The 14,275-nt window shown below is 40.3% G+C and overlaps 1 protein-coding gene across 9 annotated transcripts in view; it reads left to right on the top strand.

Annotated features, from left to right (window-relative positions):
- PHACTR1 (phosphatase and actin regulator 1) overlaps positions 1–14,275 on the top strand; it is a 409,041-nt gene that overhangs the window by 217,400 nt on the left and 177,366 nt on the right. Inside the window, exons 1-2 of one of the 9 annotated variants that reach the window (XM_048075529.2) lie at positions 7,555–7,703; positions 7,970–8,171. The exons of 7 other annotated variants lie outside the window; for them this stretch is intronic. The gene's annotated coding sequence lies outside the window, so the exon portion shown is untranslated. Of the gene's footprint in view, positions 1–7,554; positions 7,704–7,871; positions 8,172–14,275 lie in introns of those variants that run through there. One more of the 9 variants, XM_048075530.2, reaches the window with a different exon arrangement.

The raw sequence follows: 14,275 nt of genomic DNA, 5'->3' as shown, positions 1-14,275 counted from the left end.
ATTTTACTAAGTGCCATACTAATCATGAGGTGATCCTTGATGTGATAAACACGGGCCTACTGATGTGAGAGCAATAAATGCTTTCGGCCACAGTATTTTCAAAGGAAACAAAGCAGTAGACTGTATTGTGCGCTCTCTATAAGTGTACATAACAGATGAGGAAAGCTGGACGGCTTTCAACAACTGCACCATGGTGCATGCAACCTAAGGGTGAGGTTGTATGTCTCAAAGGGCTGTGGACCACAGGAGAACATGTTAGAGTAAGACAAAAGGAGAACCTCATTCTCCGTTATTTCAGTGGGGTTCCCAAAAACAAGACTGCTCTGTGTCCTTGAGATGGTCCACAAATACAAGGGAGGAAGGCATTTCTTTCTAAAGTTGATTCCTCCAGTGCGTATTGCATAATCTGCAGTGCATTAATCTTAAGTGAGCTCTTGGTATTGTGCCAGGGTTTTGTAGTTACTGAGGAAAAATTTGTATGGTTTCTTTTCAACATTATTTTTGAACCGTGCAAATGTTTTTTTTCATCTGCACAAGTACCGCAGTTTGTGCTCTCTCAAATGTTAAATAAGAGAACAAAAGCATTTCTCTGAAAAGTTAGAAAGCAGAGGTGTATTAAAGACGCCATAGTTGGAATGAAGTTTGAATCTGTGTTCTAAAAGATCAAAAAGTTAATTTTATCCTCAGTACTGATAATTGCTGATTCAATCTGTTCTGCCTGTTCCCTCAAGTTTTACTCTTCCAACATTTTCTCCATCCTTTTCACAACCTATAGCACATAGATGAAGAGTGTCTTTTGTAGAATTATTAGTTTTGATGTCCTTACAGTAATTTAAGGAAGACTTACTAGTTTCCCACTTTTTCTTCTTTACTCCTATGATAAATTATTGTAAGTGGCAGTGTGATGTTTCATTTCATAGGTGAGTCTTTCATGGTGGCCCTTTGATGGGTGTTACAATGAAAAGTCACTATTTCTGCAGGATGTTATATTGGATATAGTGGAGATAACTTATGAGTATTTTATTGTGTTTTCCTAGGCAGTCCCTACGTGACCATGAAAGGAATAGTTTAAATACTTGAGAGTTTAAAAGAGGCATAAGCTAAAAATAACAAGAAGTACTAGGAGGCAGATTTTGCTTGAAGTAATTGAAGCCAGCTGAGCAAGACAGAAGAGAAGCCTGCAGGTTTATTTCACAACTCCACCTACATACCCCACTCCTTATGGGTTCACTGCTGGGATTGGACCCAAGGTCTGGAGTTAAGAGTATGAGTCAAATCCAATATCTCCTGCAACTGACTTCAGATCCAGCCCTTTGGATTTATTTATGACAGCAAACTTGGCCAGCACAGTGCTCAATTACACTTTTGTTGGGTACATGTATTCCAGAGGCAGGACACTCCCACAGACTGGATTTCCAAAATCTCCCCACAGGTAGTGCTCAAACGTGTATTTTTCTCCAGTTAATGGTTGCTGGCTTCTGGTACCAGAAAGAAAAAGAAGCTTTTGTTCGTGACTTTGCTCAAAGGAAGAAAATAAATTTGTTTGCACAAATATTTCTGGCCAACAATCTGGATGTGCTGGGTACTTTCTTTGTCTTAGAAGCTCAGAAGGGTTGGAGTGAGGTGCTTTCTGAATATGTTTTCTGACACTTAATCTTCTTAAACAGGAGGTCAGAGAAGATTATTCCTCTGGTCTCTTTCAGTCCCTAGGAAAATAAAGTATAATCATTTCTAAGGTATTTTGCTACTGCATCCACCTGATCTCAGCTCACTGAAAAACAGACCTTCTCAAGAGCTCACGGCTATTTTTCAGGTCACTTAAGCCATAATTCACAGACACTTAATTCTCCCTAGGGCCATGAATATTAAGGGTTTGTCTGATTGCCACACTGTGCACAGAACTTAAAACCTAGGTTTGGAGACTTATGTGAGGTTCTTGGGCCCTGAAGAGCAAGCTCTTTCTCTAGCAGACAAAGCTTTCCTTTTCCCAGCCCTTCTTCCTGATCTTGCCTGTTACGGAATTTGCCCTGTTGCACTTCTCTGGAGCTGTCTTAGGCAAGACTTGAGCCTACATGACATTCCGTCACTATCTGTACTCTATATTGGCCATTTCATTTCCCATTCTCATGTGCTCCCAGAACTTTGCCATTTGAAGTATCCTATTATCATGCGTGTTACATTGCCACCATCCAAAAGTGTGAGCAGCTCTCTTCAGCTGCTTTGTTTTACCTTTGATCCCATTTTAAACCTCCCTTGTTCAGTGTGTAGCAAGTTCTATAAATACACATCTGGAAAAGATGTGAGAGATCTGTCTCTTCCATTTTCTTTTTTTGTGAAAGCCACCAGTGTTAGCATTGAAGACGCTTCAAATGACCCTTGCATCCAATATCCATATCAAAGCCAGGTAATAGTCTTGTCTTGGTAATTCTGCTTTGCTAGTTATCCCCACTGTCTTCCTCTGTCTCACACTTATTATCCCAAGAGCACCCGAATACAGTGGACCTACACGCAAGCTAAGGTGAGAGAATTTAACCCAGGTATTATTATTATTTATTTATTTATTTATTGCATAGGCAGTTCTAGGCCATAAATGAGAAAAGAAGAAAATTAGTCTTGTTTATATTAAGATTCACTGTTAGGGTAATGTGGGTTTTCTTGAAATTCCTGTCATTACAAAGAGCTTTAGGTAAACAGCCCAGAGCTTTTAAAGAAGTCTTTTCATCAAATACACCACAGAAGTCAGCTTACCTGCAGGGGGTTAACTTCACTTCCCAGTTGTTGGCCACTATCTGGAGCCAAGGTATGGAGGCGTCAACAGAATAATGATTTCTCCCTATGGCTTGAACTGCTTTTCTACTGTTGCTTTTAGATTTGACCTTGAAGCCAAGTCTAATCATGTTTGCTGCTTCTTCCTATTCTTTCTGAATGCCAGTTGCTTGGCTTTTGTGAACCTGCAGCCTACCTTTCTATAGCAGTTAACAGAGCTTAACTATGTTTGGTCCCATTTGTCATCCCACTTCCAAAGGCTACTAAGGACCAGCAATTTTCATTGTCTTGCTTTTGTTATGGCTCTGGCTATAGCATCTGGGTGATTAGACAGGGGAAACTCATACACTATCACGCCAAGCCACTCAGTCTGTACTTCTGCCCTAGTCTAGCTGTCTGTATATTACAAAGGACATCACAAACATTTATGGTTGAACAATGTACTTATTCTTCATGTAGACTCAAAGATACATCTCTTCTCCCAAAATCTTCCATATATATACAGGAGATACTTCTCTTCTTCAATACAGAGAGATATATTGTCATCCTCATTGGGAAGGATTTGGTAAAAACTTACATTTTAATGAAGTATAATGCCACAAAGAAAGTATTCAGAAAATAAGAATGCCTGTGTAATGTGTGTGCTCTACAGAATTTACACTTCTGATGTGGCACAGCATCCAAATTCCTTTTGTACAGTATTGTATCTCTGAGTGGATAGCCAAAACTGTATATGATGCAAGACAGTGGAAAGCCTCCTTCTTATTAAATTACACTACACAGCATGAAGATCTTTGCTAAATTAGCTGCACTAAGATATTGTCTAATAGCCAGGTGGGAAGGGGACTGCACTGTGGCAGGCTCTGCACAGAGAACCCACGAGAGGGGAGCATGATGAAAACCTGCTCAAGTCACTGGAACTGGAACAGGCTCTTAGTACACAGTTTGTTAAAGAGATGGGTGACTCATTAAGAATGATACAAGACATGGGTCTGGAAACATGTTAGCTGTTAAAATGCATTTGATTTTTTAGCCTTGGCTTTCCCTGTGGCTTTCGCCAAACAATTTGACTGTCCTACCTCAGACTGCCTATCTGGAAAAGAAGAGTAGTAAATTCTGACTGAATTTCAAAGGAATGCTGTAAGGATTAATCAGTTTCTTTTTCCTCTGAAAGTTTGGGAAAAGGAAAGCAGCTGTATAAGTATTTATATTGTTTCCAAGGCATTTTTGTTTGTGACTTATCTCTGACATATGGCTTTTTAATGCTAAGAATATTTATGCTGTGGACCTTTTTTTAAACATCCATTTAAGTTGCTTGTGTGAAACATTTATACTAACTATATTGGTAAATTACTTAAGGTCCTACAGACTAAAGACTGAATTCAGAAGCTCCCTCACTATGTTATAGTTCCCTGAAATACCTCATTACTTAGTGATGCTTAATCAAATTTAATCTTCAGTAAATCTCTCTGTGTCATTAAAATTCTACTAGGCATTACTTTCACGTTATTTCTCAGGGGCTTGAAGTAGACAAAGTTTTGGATTATTTATAAAAGGAAAATTGTTATACTGAGGAAATGAAAAATAATTTGATGGGCTTGCTTCTCTGAGATACAGCATTAAGAATGTCTTCTAGCAAAATTAAAGTATTGCTGTCTGTTTCACAAAAGTTCTGCTTGATGCTGGATGTTTTTTTGCCAATTTCCACCTTGATCTGTCTTAGTCTTTTACATTTCTGTTGAAATGGGTTTTATTTTTTCGTATTTATCATGTGGAAACCGAATACAACTGGTTTGGACATGCAGTTGAGTGAACCCAGTGAAGCTGCACTAATGCTGATGACTGCCCAAAATGTTCAGCCTTTGTGTGCAGCACAACACATGACTTCATGATGAGGTTTTTCTTAGAAGCCCATCTCCTGGGATCATGCCATCATACAATAATCTCAGACTTTTGATTTTGATTTTTAAGCACAGAAAATCTAAAAATAGACCAGCTACACAGAGTGAATCAAAACACAGTCAAACAGAATGTTCTTCTATATCTATTACTGTTTTTCAAATATTAATATTTAAGATCTGGCAGGCTTTTTTTTTTTTTAATTGCGCATGATGAAATTGGCAAGAGGAAACATCAGATGCTTTTGTAAATGCTGATGCCATTCATGAGAGTATGCTTTGCATTTCTAAGCAGTGGTTATAAACAACAAACCTGAGTTGCGATGTAGACGAGGCTAGAGAATCAAAGATTGGGTTGAGAGGTGGAGACCTCAACAGAGAGGACCTCCTTGCTGCCCTTGGTACTGGAGCAGTCAAGTACTGGCCTCTGGAGATGAAACTGGGTGATGCTTCATGTCAGAACACCAAAAATTTTCATGAGATGAACATCAGGCATTGCTTTCCTAACAGTTGGGAAGGTACTCAGTGGCACTGGCCCATCTGTCTCGCTTCTTGTTCAGCTGGTGATTTATAATGGGCAACTGCAGAACATGCTGCTGCTGCCTTTAAATAAGGAAGGTCATAGATTTTGATTCAAGTCCCCACTGTATGAACTCTGCTCTGTTTTTAAGCTCCTCTTCTCTCTTTATTGTAAAGGCATCTTTACAATAAAAAGAGGCAAAGCCCCCCATCACTGAGTCCTCGTGAATCTGGAGACTCCCACTTCCACACCCAAATTGCCTTCAACAGCATTTCCTTTTTTATTTCCATCTGTTTTTTTAGAGGCATATTTTTCCATTTTTGTGGTGAATGTTAATTTCATGTTGGTTTTCCTGTGCATACTTTGTGGGAGTAAACAGCATGGGTAAGGAGAGGGCAGCTTGCTGGAGAGATGAGTGTTGGGGTGGTGTCGTACCCAAAGTGTGAAGTTTTCCAGAGAGGAAAAAAGTACGGGAATCCTGAGAGACAGCCATGCTCTGGGTTCAGGTGATCTCTGTCTGGGAGATCAACAAGCACTTGTATCACCCTAACCAAAAACATCACCAGAGTAGAATGAATAAAAAGACGACGTGAATGGCGAGGTCAGGAATGCACATTTCCCTACTGGAGCTTCTTTTTCCTGCATTCATTTTCCAGAGCGCTGACTCTTGTAGCCATGATGGTTGGTCACCCTTAGTTGCTTCCTTGGAGGAGAATGATGGTACGTAGCAATTGGTGGGCACGTTGGAAAGGCTGCGTGGCCAGTGAAGGATTTGTGCATACAAGTGCATCTGGCAGGATTGGATCAGTAGGAATGTTTCAGAGGGACAGGAATCATGGACCAGAGGAGAGGCATGGCTCTGAGGAGTTGTTCCTCCACAAGTGGAGTCATGATCTGTGGCTGGCATGTGGATGCCTTCTGGCAGCATAAATAATATCCCTGATAATAAGGAGAGGTACAGGTAGGAACTGTGTTGTTCAGGGGCTTGGATGCAGAGACAAGACTTCTGGAAGCAGTGCATGTTTGGTGTTGGGAGTGGGGAAGGGGACAGCCTGGGAGGAGAGAATGAACAATTAAGTGAAATAATCCATAAAATCAGTGAGTTGGTAAAATGAGACTGGCTCGTTAAACAACTTAAACAGAAAGAAAACAATAAGCAAAACTATGGTCAAGGTAGAAATATTACAAGCAATTTGGTGAAAGAAGTTGAAAATGAGCTGGAAGAAGTCTATCAACTGGAGCAAATGGAGCATTGTGTGGTCCTGGTGGCAAGGGAAACCTGAGGAATATCCATAACAACATGTGGAAGGGGAACATGACGGCATCCACCAGAGCTGCAGATCTTTCAGGGGCTCACATCCTAACATCTTTCCTGGCCATGCCAATGGCAGGTGCAACCCATAGCTGCAGAAGTCTGTCATTACAGTCAGAAGCACCAAAGCAATGAATCCAGATGCTCCTTAAATTTGGGCACGAGTGGGGAGAAAATGACTTGGACTATGTTTTAAGTCAGGTGGAAATTCCATGTTTGATCCCACAGTGACAAAGGCCAGGAGGGTCTCTGTGCTGCGTTTGCATTTATAAACCACTCCATGCTAATTTTGTTATATTCTGCACAGTAAAAACTTTACAGAGTATTATGGTGGAGGTGGTCTAACGCAAGATCACAGATCCAAATGTGTGTATCAAATCACTTCAGACTTTATGAAACCCTGAAATGTCTTCATGGTTGTGAACCAATTTGAACATTGGAGAAGGCTTGTATAGGACTTAAATTTAAATTTAAGTTTAATCTGTTTTTATACTATTGAAACCTCCACCGTCCCCCAAATCTGATAAATTTGCATGCATACATATCCTCTTCCACTTGGTGGCCATTCCCTTACTGAGGATATGTTGCAGGCTGTTTGCTGGCTTATTTTCAGCTTCATGTACGAACAGGTTCCTTTCTAACATAGGTGAGGTTTACTATATAGCTGAGTTTTCTGTGACAGCAAGCCCTGTGTGAGTGCAGGCTGGTGGAGTTGCAAAGTGCTAATCACATAAAGACACCATTCCCTTGTCATCACGTGGGTTTATTTATATTCTCCCCCCTCTGATTTCCAGACCAGAACCCTGAAGAGCCTTAGCCCGGTGTGAATTATATAATTTTGTTGCTGCAGGCCATGTGACTGGCTGCCTGAGTAATTCCCTGCAGGAGGAGACAAACTGCATATTAAAAAGCTCAACAAACAGTGTTTAAAACACAAATGTGCGGTGGTAGTATACAGTACCCGTGCCACTTTGTCTGAAATCTACTACTACTGCCGCAGCTCTGTGAAGGCTTGATTTATGGTACCAAGCTCTGTGATTTGAGGGGAAGAGCATGGGCGGGGAGGGAAGGCTAACTGGAGCATTGGCTTGTTCCCTTTCCCCTACAACAACATTCTGTCTCCAAAAGTGGTTTCATCTAAAGTTTGTCAGAGCAAATGGCTACTTGGAGACCTCAGCGTGGAGCAGGGAGTCACTGCCTTGTGGAGGTAAGCAGCAGTCATGGCGTCCCACATCGGCTGGGAGCCTAACTCTGTTATGCAGTGGTGTGGGACAGAGGGAGAAGCAGAGAGAATCTGGCATAAAGCATGCAGGGATCCACTCAAGACCCTCTTTATTTATAGGTAATATATGGGAAGCAGGGGGAAGGGCCGGATTAAATGTTCCCATTTTACAAAAAGCCTTGTGCTGTTTTCAGGACAGTTAATTGCATTGATTGTTCTGACCTCTGTATCTTCCTTTCATATGGGAGCAGGACGTTGAATTGTAACTTGTTTTTCGACTGGCTGAGGCTGGAGGAGAAGGGGCTGTCTGGCACTGCAAGGCTGGATGGCTGTGCGTAGAGTGTGTGCATTTCCAGAGCACAAGACTTAAGGAGGCTGTTGCTCAGCTTCAGAAGGCACAGCTGTTGCAGAGCGAGGGAAGGAGTGTGGACGCAGCCTTGTGATCTCTATCAGGTAGGCAAATGCACAAACCATGTGCTTGTTCCTGACTAGTTTTATTTCTCGCAGTGGTAGTATTATTAGCAGATAGCATTTGGGTTCACAAAGTCCTCATTTCTGCTTGTGGCAGTTGGATGTGGGTGATGATAGCAGCTGGGTGTGTTTGCCCAGAAGCCGGTATGTATGAATGTGGAGATCAATAGCTGTGCTAAAAATCACTGAGCCATCTGGGATTTACAGATAGAGGATTGACTTGCAAATCCACTGCAACTGAGATCTGCAGTAACTGCTGAATAGCAGCACACATGATGGAGATGCCATAGAAAGTTATCCAGAAGACCTGAAAAAACCCAGTGGTACTTTTCTCAGCCCTCTTTTGCAGAGAAGCTTGGGAAAGGGTGAGAAAATGCTGAGGCAGGGGGAAATGATGTTCTGCTGCTGATTTTTTTTTTTAGTCATGTTGTTGACATACGATTTTGAACCTAGTGCAGGAAGATGGACAATACAGCTGTATTTTATGTGTGCCTGGTGGCTACCAAAACCAGTGTCTTTACATCTGCATGCAAATTGGAGAAGCATGTAGCCAAGGGGATGTGGGGGAGAGCACAGGCAGGGAGAGGAGAAAAGCCTTGTTTGGAAAGATGGCAGAGAATGCACTGGGAAATAGAGTTTGGATTTCAAGTCCATTTTATGCTTATTCTGTGCTCTGTGATTATGCAGACCTACAGCGTCTATGAAACTGTAAAAAGGAGCTAGGGACAAATTAAGATCTGAGAGTAGAGAGAAAGTGCAGAAACAGTCTTTTACTGCAGGTAAAGAAGGCAGTGCTTTCACAACAGACTGGTCATCTCTGTCGTAGCTTTAATCACAGATTTTAAGTATGGAATTAGTCTTCCATTCTCTCTCAGTGGTAAACAGTGATATTTGCCTGTTACACTTCACATGAAGAAACTGAGACATGGGAAAATTGTAAGATGTCACGTGGGTTTCTGGGTCAAGCTGTTCTAAAACATAGCTGGGAATGGAGAGGCTGGTTGCTGACGTAGGATGCCATGTTTATAAACCTATGTAATGGATAGGTAAATATATGCATGTTCATGGTATGGAGCAAAGTAGGTATTCTGCTCTATGTACTTCTCTGTTGTGGATAAATACAGATGTTGAAACTCAGATATTCATAACAGTGCGGGGCATCCAATTACTAAAATAGTGGCATTTGGAGTCTGGAAAGACTAAACAACTTAGTCAACGTCAAAGAAGTAATTTGGAAAAGAACTGGAAATGCAAAACAAATTGGCCAGTGTTTTACCCACTAACTCATTCCAGCAAAGCAAAATAACAGCTTTCCTGTTTTAATTTTTTCTTTATTTTCCTTGCTTGTCATGACCTGACCTTATGTTAGCTTGGATAGTTACATTTTTCTTCTGTACTATTCTAGCTTGTATTTTAAGTGGTGGTATCTAGTATTTATTTTATGAAGTTGCTGTGTGGATATCTTCTACTTTAGAGGGAGGAAAATTTTGGTGGTGGGTGATGTCGTCACTGAACAACATATAAGCTAGTTTGTAAATAAACTTGGGAACACAAAATAAAATGTGGAACATGATTGTTAGTCCTCCATAGTAAAAGTGTTGTTCACAGTGCTGTGTATTTGGAGGTTTGTCAGGGTTTACACTACTTGCTAGATCTTTTCCCTGAATTTTTTTCTTCATGGAGTTATTCACTGTAAAAAGGCTTCAGCTAAAACTTTGGTAAGTAGGAGGCATCTTTTATATCTGTAGCTGTCACTGCATTGCACAACAGATGTAGTGGTGATGTGACCCAACCCTGCTGCCCTTACTAATGTATGTGTTAGCAGAGCTACACTCGCTGCACTACTGTTCCTGAGAAGCAGAGCTGGGCCTTGTAAAGCTCTTTTATCTCATTCTGAGTCTGCAACCCTGTTTTTTCTGGTCCCAAAATATAGACTGTGGTCAGTTGAAACTGAGAAGCAGTTTGTCGTTTCTTCTGTTTTCATCTTCTTGGGATGCAGCTAGTGGAGAATGTTGCTTTTCCTGTGACCTACACCACTGAATGGCATCACTCTGTAGGGGAGTCTCCTCAGGAAGATACTTACAGATATATTTATCACTTGTTTAATGCCATTGCTTAGTGAAGTTACATGGGCCATCTGTGTAATCAAATGTGTTCACAGCTATCAAGGAAGCTCTTCAAATAGGCCTACAGGTAGCTAACAGCATATCACTATAGTATCTTTTGAAGAAGAAAAAAAGAATAATTTGACTTTCTCCTTACAGAACCTTTGTCATACTCCTCACCCCAGGAGCTGAGATCAGGAGTTGAATGATCTGATATTGCTTTCAGCATAGTCATTCTTATTTCCATGTATTACCTCCACTGAAGGCAGTAAGAGTTAGGAGCTGATAGCTAGGAAAGCATTGACCCATCAATTTTCTTAAATGGTAGTCAGTCTAACTGAAGATGAGAATCCCTCTGAAGGAACTGTCACACTTTGTTGGATAAATGATCTGCAAATGAGAACTGTTCCAAGGAAACTGTGCTAGGTGACGAAAGAAGGGAGCAGTCTAACGCAATCTTGTATATGTTGATTAGAAGAACAATTCTGACCCAACAGAAGAGTTAGGGTATGATGAAGTAGATTGAGAAACAAAATAGAATTTACTAATTTTTGCCTAGAACTTCAAGCAATAGACCATAATAAGTATGTGAGTAAAGTCAAAATTCTTCAAGCTTTTTAATCCTACCACTGTGAGATAGTAGAACAGAAGGTGTCTTCAGAGTTTTTGACAGCCTATCAAGCTGGTAGAGGGACAAATATGCTTGTTAGAAAGTCTGTGGTTTAGTAGTAACCTGAAAGGAAAAGAAAAAAAAAATCCATGCAGGATTATATTTTTATAATAGAGGAGCCACCAAATCTACCTGCAGTTGAAGAACGGAGCTAACTGTAGCTGTGAGTCTGACCAGCACTTCAGTATTTCTGCCTCTGAATTATTCTTGTTTCACCTAGTCTTGGTCTTGAGCTGTGCCAAAACATCTATAAGAAATAGCAACATGTACCTGGTTTTCTAATTCTCTTAACCAATTGTCAGAGATCACCATAGATCCACAATGCTGTTGACAATTTAAGAGAATGGTAAAAACTTTTTTGAGTACACCTGTAGTGAAAAAGAACTCTTCTTGCAGAAAGGGAGAACATTTTTTGACTTGTTTAATGGTTGTTTCCCCTGTCCCAGGACAGATGCAAAGAAACAGAGAGATGAGGGGAAGCCGACAGTATGGAAGAAGTAATATTTTTACTTGAAAATAATTCTTGTCTCACTTTGAGTTATTTCAGGACAGTGAAATAGGAATAAAAGACCCATGTGATTGCCCAGACTTTATTCTGTATCAAAACAAATTGGAACATTACTCTCAAATTTTTCATGCTGTTTTTCTGAATCTAGTTTTTCAGGGATGTTCAGCTTGAGTTAAACTACTTTTCCCAGAATTATCTTCCAACATAGCAAAATTGATTTTTGAGTAAACCAACACTACTTAGCATTACAGAATATCTGAGATTTGAAGGGACTTCAGGATGTCAGGTTGCTCAATTTAATGGTTTAATGTTAAAATTGTGCTCCATCTTTTAGCAGCTTAGTGTGAAAGTAAGCAAGATTTAACTTTGGAGAATTTAGATTGTTAGTTTTTAAAGCTGTAGAAGAGATTTGGGAGATTCCCTGTAAAGAGGGACTGTATGCAAGCGCTTTTTTTCCTGTTGTTTTTTGTTTGTTTGTTTGTTTGTTTTTAACTTCTGCAGTGGGAAGCTGAGTTTTGCTGAGCACTGCAAAGAAAAGCTTTCCTAGAAAAATGTTATATTTTCAGAAAATACACCACCTTTTCAGATGTAATGGCAGAGAGGACTACAAGCCTCGTTTTCCGTGATGTGCGTTTGCCCTATGGCACTTATCTGACTGTTCAAGTGTGAATTTATCCTAAAACGTTTTGAAGCATGGAGATTCATCTTTTTCATTTCAATAGTTTATATACACTGATAAATGTAGTGGGAAGACAGTTTAAAAAAGCAAAACAAAAACATCTTCAATGTCCTGCTGGAAAATGGTCATCTGGAGGATCCCTCAGAGTCTTCATGTGTTTGACATCAAGTCAGAGCCTTTCCAAGAATGACATGGATCTGCTTTTGGAGTCAGTGGAGTTACACAGAGATGAATCTCTCTCCTTGCACCTTACCCATCTTCTGCTCAATGTGGTGCAATGAACTAAAACTTGAGACTTGTAGAGCACCATTCCCACTAATAGAAATGTCTGCAAATTAGTCAGGCTGTGGTACATAACATTAAATCTTGCTTATTATAAATGACTGTTATGTCATGCTAATGAGATTTCTTTCAGTTTTACTGCCTGCATAGTGCTGATCCAGACAGCCAAGAGTTTTAGTATTATTTTATGCTCAACTATGCCTTACTGACTTTTCTTTTTTGTGGGAAAGGACAAGGGGGAGAGTAGATGACTTCTCTGTTGAATTTTAACTGTAGTAAAAGTATCTGAAACAAGGGAATAGGAAAGAAAGGTGTGTGTTTAAGCATATAAGGCTTTTGAGCATCTTTTTTTTTATTTAAACAAACAAACAAACAAAAAAACCAGATCCAAATGACATAACTAGCTGAATGTACTTTCTCCAATTCACAAAGACCAAGCTGATCTACTCACTGGAGACCTGACCCAGATCACATTTGCATCTCCTGGGGAAAACTTCAGGTCTTGAAATGAGCACAGTAGGATGCTGGAGGGATCATTAGCATTGAGAAGCCAGTTGATTCTGCTGCTGCTCCCAAGCTGTGGCCACCTGTAGTTTGAAGTTACCTGTTTTGCTCAAGTTTTTCATGGACTTAATCTTAACTGCTCACTTCACAGGGAGAAAATGATGTGGGGAGGTTTCATCTGTACAGACATGTTTGTGCCTGGGAGGTGAGTTGAGCATAGTTCAGCATGAAAGAAGCTGTCCCTTTCACAAACCATCTAGATGCAGTAGCTCCAAGGCCCAAGTATGTATCATAAGCAGCAGGAGTGACTAACCTCAGATTGAGAAACCTCCTTTAACCCTGCGGTGGTAGTTTTCTTCCATCTGCCAAGACAGGAAGCCATCTGCAGAGATAAATAAATGGTGGCATCCTTATCAGTTGTTTACAGATGCCTTAAATAGCAGAAGCAGTTATATGCCATGGTGTTTGAAAGTGGTTTGCTGTTTTTTTTCTCCCTAAAATGAATAAATAAATAAAAATCAAGGAAATTAACCCCTTCTTTCACCAATGTGGATTGGGCCCTAAAAGGTCTACCTCAGTGAACTGGCAGGCTGTATACTAACCCCTTCCCTAGTTAGGAAAGGGGTGTGTACTTCTCTCACATGAGTTGCACAGAGCCTTGGTTTGCAGGAGAAGTGATTACTTGGCAGTCAGCCCTGTGTGTGTTCATCTTTCTATTTCTGATGCATGACTTCTCAGAAGAACAGTACTGGTGGGTTTTTTAAGCTGTTTGATTGATCTGTTGTTTTCAGGTCTTTGTGGCTTCTGTGTCATATTGGAGTGTCTTTGACCTGTTTTATATCTGAGCTTTCTTGCTTACAAATTGCTTTTCCCTGAGGAAGTTGTTGGTATAATTGCTGCACTTGAAACCATGCTTCTGTCATTTACGTGACTGTCCCCAAGAAAGTCCACAGCTTCATTTCAGGGTTAGTATTTGATGAGGAGATTAAAATTGGTGGGTTTTAGGCTTCCGTTTCCCAAATAATCGGTGTTTTGTTTGTCAGTGTGGTCAGCTGAACACATTGGGAGCTGCCTTTTAGAAAATCCTCACCGCCTTGCTTTTGAAAATCTTTTGTGTGGTTCAAGTTGGGTTAGTCATAGTTGTTAGTCATATTTGTAAATGCAGGCCTTCAGATTTGCCGTTGTTATTTGTTTTCTTTTTTAAATCATCTTTCTCTGAGACCTCAAGGAATGGCAAATTAATCATAATCTGGTGACATTCCATTAAGGAAACATAATTCTTCTGAAGTCTCTGAGCAGTTTTTATAGAGAAGCTTTCATTACATCAAAACCTCAGAT

Source organism: Anser cygnoides, chromosome 2 (genome assembly GCF_040182565.1).
Source record: "Anser cygnoides isolate HZ-2024a breed goose chromosome 2, Taihu_goose_T2T_genome, whole genome shotgun sequence".
Classification (NCBI taxonomy): Eukaryota; Metazoa; Chordata; class Aves; order Anseriformes; family Anatidae; genus Anser; species Anser cygnoides.
Note: the sequence above shows the minus strand (reverse complement) of the source record. Positions and strands in the feature narration are given on the sequence as shown.